The sequence below is a fragment of the Cebidichthys violaceus genome, unplaced genomic scaffold, assembly GCF_023349555.1.
Source record: "Cebidichthys violaceus isolate CVI_PGR_0920_01 unplaced genomic scaffold, fCebVio1.0.p SCAF_1, whole genome shotgun sequence".
NCBI lineage: Eukaryota > Metazoa > Chordata > Actinopteri > Perciformes > Stichaeidae > Cebidichthys > Cebidichthys violaceus.
Window position 1 is genome coordinate 23,330,625 of NW_027176262.1, and position 9,477 is coordinate 23,340,101.

The window sequence follows — 9,477 nt, forward strand, 5'->3', positions numbered from 1 at the left end:
TTTCGACAAGCTATACTATGACTGTTTTCAAGATAATATACTATGACTGTTATTTTACTTTTTTTGACATGCTATACTATGACTATTTTTTTCACTTTTTTCGACATGCTATACTATGACCGTTTTTCACTTTTTTCAACGGGCTATACTATGACTGTTTTCGACAGGCTATACTATGACTGTTTTCGACATATTATACTATGACTGTTTTTTTACTTTTTTCGACATGCTATACTATGACCGTTTTTCACTTTTTTCGACAGGCTATACTATGACTGTTTTCGACAGGCTATACTATGACTCTTTATAAACATACTATGCCATTGGTTCTGTACAGGTGTCTGTAGCCAAGTGGAGAGCAGTGCTGCCTTTCAGTCATAGGGTTGTAGGTTCAATCCCCAGCTCCTGCTCTTTCTGTCTAATGTCTATGTGTTTTTTCGACATGCTATACTATGACCGTTTTTCACTTTTTTAGACTTTCTATACCATGACTGTTTTCGACATGCTATACTATGACTGTTTTCAACATAATATACTATGACTGTTTTTTGACTTTTTTCGACATGCTATACTATCACTGTTTTTCACTTTTTTCGACAGGCTATATTATGACTGTTTTTCACTTTTTTCGACAGGCTATACTATGACTGTTTTCGACAAGCTATACTATGGCTGTTTTTGACATAATATACTATGACTGTTTTTTGACTTTTTTTGACATGCTATACTATCACTGTTTTTCACTTTTTTCGACAGGCTATATTATGACTGTTTTTCACTTTTTTCGACAGGCTATACTATGACTGTTTTCGACAGGCTATACTATGGCTGTTTTTGACATAATATACTATGACTGTTTTCTGACTTTTTTTGACATGCTATACTATGTCCGTTTTTCACTTTTTTCGACGGGCTATACTCTGACTGTTTTCGACGTGCTATACTATGACTGTTTTCGACAGTCTATACTATGACTGTTTTCAACATAATATACTATGACTGTTTTTTGACTTTTTTCGACATGCTATACTATGACCGTTTTTTTCACTTTTTTCGACATGCTATACTATGACCGTTTTTCACTTTTTTCGACGGGCTATACTATGACTGTTTTCAACAGGCTATACTATGGCTGTTTTTGACATAATATACTATGACTGTTTTTTGACTTTTTTCGACATGCTATACTATGACTGTTTTTTTCACTTTTTTCGACATGCTATACTATGACCGTTTTTCACTTTTTTCGACGGACTATACTATGACTGTTTTCAACAGGCTATACTATGGCTGTTTTCGACATAATATACTATGACTGTTTTTTGACTTTTTTCGACATGCTATACTAAGACCGTTTTTCACTTTTTTCGACAGGCTATACTATGACTGTTTTTGACAGGCTATACTATGACTTTTTATAAACATACTATGCCACTGGTTCTGTACAGGTGTCTGTAGCCAAGTGGAGAGCAGTGCTGCCTTTCAGTCATAGGGTTGTAGGTTCAATCTCCAGCTCCTGCTCTTTCTGTCTAATGTCTATGTGTTTTTTCGACATGCTATACTATGACCGTTTTTCACTTTTTTAGACTTTCTATACCATAACTGTTTTCGACAGGCTATACTATGACTGTTTTCAACATAATATACTATGACTTTTTTTTGACTTTTTTCGACATGCTATACTATGACCGTTTTTCACTTTTTTCGACGGGCTATACTATGACTGTTTTCGACAGGCTATACTATGGCTGTTTTTGACATAATATACTATGACTGTTTTTTGACTTTTTTCGACATGCTATACTATGACTGTTTTTTTCACTTTTTTTGACATGCTATACTATGACCGTTTTTCACTTTTTTCGACAGGCTATACTCTGACTGTTTTCGACGGGCTATACTATGACTGTTTTCGACAGTCTATACTATGGCTGTTTTCGACATAATATACTATGACTGTTTTTTGACTTTTTTCGACATGCTATACTATGACCGTTTTTCACTTTTTTCGACTTTCTAAACCATGACTGTTTTCGACAAGCTATACTATGACTGTTTTCAACATAATATACTATGACTGTTTTTTTACTTTTTTTGACATGCTATACTATGACCATTTTTTTCACTTTTTTCGACATGCTATACTATGACCGTTTTTCACTTTTTTCAACGGGCTATACTATGACTGTTTTCGACAGGCTATACTATGATTGTTTTCGACATATTATACTATGACTGTTTTTTTACTTTTTTCGACATGCTATACTATGACCGTTTTTCACTTTTTTCGACAGGCTATACCATGACTGTCTTCGACAGGCTATACTATGACTTTTTATAAACATACTAGGCCATTGGTTCTGTACAGGTGTCTGTAGCTAAGTGGAGAGCAGTGCTGCCTTTCAGTCATAGGGTTGTAGATTCAATCCCCTGCTCTTTCTGTCTAATGTCTATGTATTTTTTCGACATGCTATACTATGATCGTTTTTCACTTTTTTAGACTTTCTATACCATGACTGTTTTCGACAGGCTATACTATGACTGTTTTCAACTTAATATACTGTGACTGTTTTTTGACTTTTTTCGACATAGTATACTATGACCGTTTTTTTCACTTTTTTCGACATGCTATACTATGACTGTTTTTGACAGGCTATACTATGGCTGTTTTTGACATATTATACTATGACTGTTTTTTGACTTTTTTCGACATGCTATACTATGACCGTTTTTTTCACTTTTTTCGACATGCTATACTATGACCGTTTTTCACTTTTTTCGACGGGCTATACTATGACTGTTTTCAACAGGCTATACTATGGCTGTTTTTGACATAATATACTATGACTGTTTTTTGACTTTTTTCGACATGCTATACTATGACCGTTTTTTTCACTTTTTTCGACATGCTATACTATGACCGTTTTTCACTTTTTTCGACGGACTATACTATGACTGTTTTCAACAGGCTATACTATGGCTGTTTTCGACATAATATACTATGACTGTTTTTTGACTTTTTTCGACATGCTATACTAAGACCGTTTTTCACTTTTTTCGACAGGCTATACTATGACTGTTTTTGACAGGCTATACTATGACTTTTTATAAACATACTATGCCACTGGTTCTGTACAGGTGTCTGTAGCCAAGTGGAGAGCAGTGCTGCCTTTCAGTCATAGGGTTGTAGGTTCAATCTCCAGCTCCTGCTCTTTCTGTCTAATGTCTATGTGTTTTTTCGACATGCTATACTATGACCGTTTTTCACTTTTTTAGACTTTCTATACCATAACTGTTTTCGACAGGCTATACTATGACTGTTTTCAACATAATATACTATGACTTTTTTTTGACTTTTTTCGACATGCTATACTATGACCGTTTTTCACTTTTTTCGACGGGCTATACTATGACTGTTTTCGACAGGCTATACTATGGCTGTTTTTGACATAATATACTATGACTGTTTTTTGACTTTTTTCGACATGCTATACTATGACTGTTTTTTTCACTTTTTTTGACATGCTATACTATGACCGTTTTTCACTTTTTTCGACGGGCTATACTCTGACTGTTTTCGACGGGCTATACTATGACTGTTTTCGACAGTCTATACTATGGCTGTGTTCGACATAATATACTATGACTGTTTTTTGACTTTTTTTGACATGCTATACTATGACCGTTTTTCACTTTTTTCGACTTTCTAAACCATGACTGTTTTCGACAAGCTATACTATGACTGTTTTCAACATAATATACTATGGCTGTTTTTTTAATTTTTTCGACATGCCATACTATGACTATTTTTTTCACTTTTTTCGACATGCTCTACTATGACCGTTTTTCACTTTTTTCGACTTTCTATACAATGACTGTTTTCGACAGGCTATACTATGACTGTTTTCGACATAATATACTATGACTGTTTTTTGACTTTTTTTGACATGCTATACTATGACCGTTTTTCACTTTTTTAGACTTTCTATACCATGACTGTTTTCGACAGGCTATACTATGACTGTTTTCAACATAATATACTATGACTGTTTTTTGACTTTTTTCGACATGCTATACTATGACCGTTTTTTTCACTTTTTTCGACATGCTATACTATGACCGTTTTTCACTTTTTTCGACGGACTATACTATGACTGTTTTCAACAGGCTATACTATGGCTGTTTTCGACATAATATACTATGACTGTTTTTTGACTTTTTTCGACATGCTATACTAAGACCGTTTTTCACTTTTTTCGACTTTCTATACAATGACTGTTTTCGACAGGCTATACTATGACTGTTTTCGACATAATATACTATGACTGTTTTTTGACTTTTTTTGACATGCTATACTATGACCGTTTTTCACTTTTTTCGACTTTCTAAACCATGACTGTTTTCGACAAGCTATACTATGACTGTTTTCAACATAATATACTATGACTGTTTTTTTACTTTTTTTGACATGCTATACTATGATCATTTTTTTCACTTTTTTCGACATGCTATACTATGACCGTTTTTCACTTTTTTCAACGGGCTATACTATGACTGTTTTCGACAGGCTATACTATGATTGTTTTCGACATATTATACTATGACTGTTTTTTTACTTTTTTCGACATGCTATACTATGACCGTTTTTCACTTTTTTCGACAGGCTATACCATGACTGTCTTCGACAGGCTATACTATGACTTTTTATAAACATACTAGGCCATTGGTTCTGTACAGGTGTCTGTAGCTAAGTGGAGAGCAGTGCTGCCTTTCAGTCATAGGGTTGTAGATTCAATCCCCAGCTCCTGCTCTTTCTGTCTAATGTCTATGTATTTTTTCGACATGCTATACTATGATCGTTTTTCACTTTTTTAGACTTTCTATACCATGACTGTTTTCGACAGGCTATACTATGACTGTTTTCAACTTAATATACTGTGACTGTTTTTTGACTTTTTTCGACATGCTATACTATGACCGTTTTTTTCACTTTTTTCGACATGCTATACTATGACTGTTTTTGACAGGCTATACTATGGCTGTTTTTGACATATTATACTATGACTGTTTTTTGACTTTTTTCGACATGCAATACTGTGACTGTTTTTTTCACTTTTTTTGACATGCTATACTATGACCGTTTTTCACTTTTTTCGACGGGCTATACTCTGACTGTTTTCGACAGGCTATACTATGGCTGTTTTTGACATAATATACTATGACTGTTTTTTGACTTTTTTCGACATGCTATACTATCACCGTTTTTTTCACTTTTTTTGACATGCTATCCTATGACCGTTTTTCACTTTTTTCGACGGGCTATACTCTGACTGTTTTCGACGGGCTATACTATGACTGTTTTCGACAGTCTATACTATGGCTGTGTTCGACATAATATACTATGACTGTTTTTTGACTTTTTTCGACATGCTATACTATGACCGTTTTTCACTTTTTTCGAGTTTCTATACCATTACTGTTTTCAACAGGCTATGCTATGACTGTTTTCGACATAATATACTGTGACTTTTTTTTTTACTTATTTCGACATGCTATACTATGACTGTTTTTCACTTTTTTCGACATGCTATACTATGACCCTTTTTCACTTTTTTCGACAGGCTATACTATGACTGTTTTCAACAGGTTGTACCATGACTGTTTTCGACATAATATACTATGACTGTTTTTTGACTTTTCGACATGCTATACTATGACTGTTTTTTCACTTTTTTTGACATGCTATACTATGACCGTTTTTCACTTTTTTCGACAGGCTATACTATTACTGTTTTCGACAGGCTATACTATGACTGTTTTCGACAGGCTATACTATGACTGTTTTCGACATAATATACTATGACTTATTTTTTTACTTTTTTCGACATGCTCTACTATGACCGTTTTTCACTTTTTTCGACAGACTATACAATGACTGTTTTCGACAGGCTATACTATGACTGTTTTCGACATAATATACTATGACTGTTTTTTTACTATTTTCGACATGCTATACCATGACCGTTTTTCATTTTTTTCGACATGCTATAATATGACCGTTTTTCATTTTTTTCGACTTTCTATACCATGACTGTTTTCGACATAATATACTATGACCGTTTTTCACTTTTTTCGACATGCTATAATATGACCGTTTTTCACTTTTTTCGACAGGCTATACTATGACTGTTTTTTTACTTTTTCGACATGCTATACTTTGACCGTTTTTCACATTTTTCGACATGCTATAATATGAACGTTTTTCACTTTTTTCGACAGGCTATACTATGACTGTTTTCGACAGTCTATACTATGACTGTTTTCGACAGGCTATACTATGACTGTTTTCGACATAATATACTATGACTTATTTTTTTACTTTTTTCGACATGCTATACTATGACTGTTTTTCACTTTTTTCGACTTTCTATACAATGACTGTTTTTTCGACAGGCTATACTATGACTGTTTTCGACATAATATACTATGACTGTTTTTTTACTATTTTCGACATGCTATACTATGACCGTTTTTCACTTTTTTCGACATGCTATAATATGACCGTTTTTCATTTTTTTCGACTTTCTATACCATGACTGTTTTCGACATAATATACTATGACCGTTTTTCACTTTTTTCGACATGCTATAATATGACCGTTTTTCACTTTTTTCGACAGGCTATACTATGACTGTTTTTTTACTTTTTCGACATGCTATACTTTGACCGTTTTTCACATTTTTAGACATGCTATAATATGACCGTTTTTCACTTTTTTCGACAGGCTATACTATGACTGTTTTCGACAGTCTATACTATGACTGTTTTCGACAAAATATACTTTGACTGTTTTTTGACTTTTTTCAACATGCTATACTATGACCGTTTTTGACTTTTTTCGACTTTCTATACCATGACTGTTTTCGACAGGCTATACTATGACTGTTTTCGACATAATATTCGATGACTGTTTTTTTAACTTTTTTCGACAGACTATACTATGACTGTTTTCGACAGGCTATACTATGACTGTTTTTGACATAATATACTTTGACTTTTTTTTTACTTTTTTCGACATGCTATATTATTTCCGTTTTTCACTTTTTTCGATTTTCTATACCATGACTGTTTTCGACAGGCTATACTATGACTGTTTTCGACATAATATACTATGACTGTTTTTTGACTTTTTTCGACACGCTATACTGTGACTTTTTTTTCACTTTTTTCGACATGCTATACTATGACTGTTTTTGACCTTTTTCGTCATAGTCATAGTATAGCCTATCGAAAAAAGTGAAAAACGGTCATTTTATAGCATGTCAAAAAAGGTCAAAAACAGTCTTAGTATAGCATTTCAAAAAAAGTAAAAAACGGTCATAGTATAGCATGTCGAAAAAAGTCAAAAACGGTCATAGTATAACATGTCGAAAGAATTCAAAAACAGTGAAAGTATATTATGTCAAAAACAGTCATAGTATAGCCTGTTGAAATAAGTCAAAAACAGTCATAGTATAGCATGTCGGAAAAGGTAAAAAAAGTGATAGTATAGCATGTCGAAATAAGGTCAAAAACAGTCATAGTATAACATGTCCAAAAAGTCATACTAACACTAATAGTATGTCAAAAAAGTCACAAGTAGCAGTATGATAATATTTTGGAAAAAAGTTATATTATAGTACGTTTAAAAAAGTAAAAGTGAAATTCGTAGTATAAAGTGTTGAAAATGAGACAATAGTATGTCTACAGAAGTTGTCAAAAAGTCATACTTTTGTTTCCAAAATGAGTACAACTATGGTATTTCCTAAGTGGTATAATATATTGTGTCTGAAAAATTCACAGCCATAGTATAGTATGTAGTAATAAATCATATTATAGTACTGATTGACTGAAAAAAAATCATATTAGTATGTCATACAAAAGTTACAGAATAGCATGTGACAGAAATTAAAAAGTCAGTATACTATGTTAAATACAGTGTAGTCCGTGTAGTACATTATAAAAGTCATAGTATAATTTGTCTAAAATGTAAACAAAAATGTTATTGTATAGTATGCTCTTGAAAAGTGACAAAAAGTCCTTACAATATTTATAATATCCTTTGCAGTCAACATGTCATATCACACAAAATATCATAGTATAGTATGCCAGTAAATGACGTAAAATCATCCATACTATATTATGCCATAATAAATCATAGAAAATGTAACACTATAGTACTTTATACAATTAAAAAGCTATAATATAATCCGTTACAAAAAGTGTCATATGAAAAGACATGGCTGATGTCACCAGTTTGAACTCTTAAGTGGTGATGAGGTATTAAAATGTATGGAATTTTAAAACAGATGTTAAAAGGAAATTGATTTAGTTGATACTCAGACTAATTGATGAACATTTGAATTGCTAAAGGAATCTAACTCCAATCTAATCATTTACAGTTCAATTGTATGAAAAAATTATCATAACATGATCCACTTTTATATAATGAATTGTCCTGAATAACGATTCATCGAGCACATCTGGAACATGTGTGTTGTTGTGTTGATGAAGGTGTTGGGACAGCAAAAACAGTAGGGCAAATTAGACAAGGTGCGTAAAATAGTAAATAGTTTTATTCTTTTTTTTTAACCATGCCACCGAACACTGACGCATACAGAGTTGTGCCTGAATCCACACTGAGAAAACACTTTCACACACCGTGTTACAAAGCTGTAATGAAGAGGGATTTTACTGCACACATGGCAAGAGGAACAACCCTGATTGGATACCAGGTCGAGCTTTGATCTGGCCCTGAGGTAGACAGACATTGACATAATCTAAACAATGCTAATCACATCCTTCTAGGACACATCAAATAAAAGGACATCTGCATTATCACGACATAGAAAGATCAAAGAATAAACCCTTTTCAAACAAAAGTGCTCTGTTTCTTTTGGTCCACCAAGGAAATCCATTTATAGTGCATGTTCATGTAGAATAGATACAGTGAATGTGTGTTTTTCATGGCACTGAGTGTTGTTGGCTACTTAAGTGGGCATCGGTAATGCCCACAGATGCCGAGATTTGCTATACACACTGTTTTCATCCAGAGATCTCAGTCCATTGTCACTTCGAAGGGAACAAGTTAATGCAAATTTCGAGCAACTGTGATGTAAAAAGTACACGCTTGTCTCAGAGTATCAGTCACAATCACAGTATGTTTCTTCCAGTTGCAATGTTCAGACAAAGTGGATGTACATGGCAGTCTATCTTTAATTAAGTAACAATAAACAAACACCCAGAAACAACAACCAGTAGCACAGACCCATGTACTCAAGCACATCAATGCTCTACTTATAAAAGAGGCACAAGGGAGGGATCTTAATCAAATCAGAGACTTATAAAACACTCACATTAAGATGTTTCTCAAATCATACCAAATGTAAACAGATAGCAAATTACTGTAATACAAAAATACAACATGTTTAAATCTAT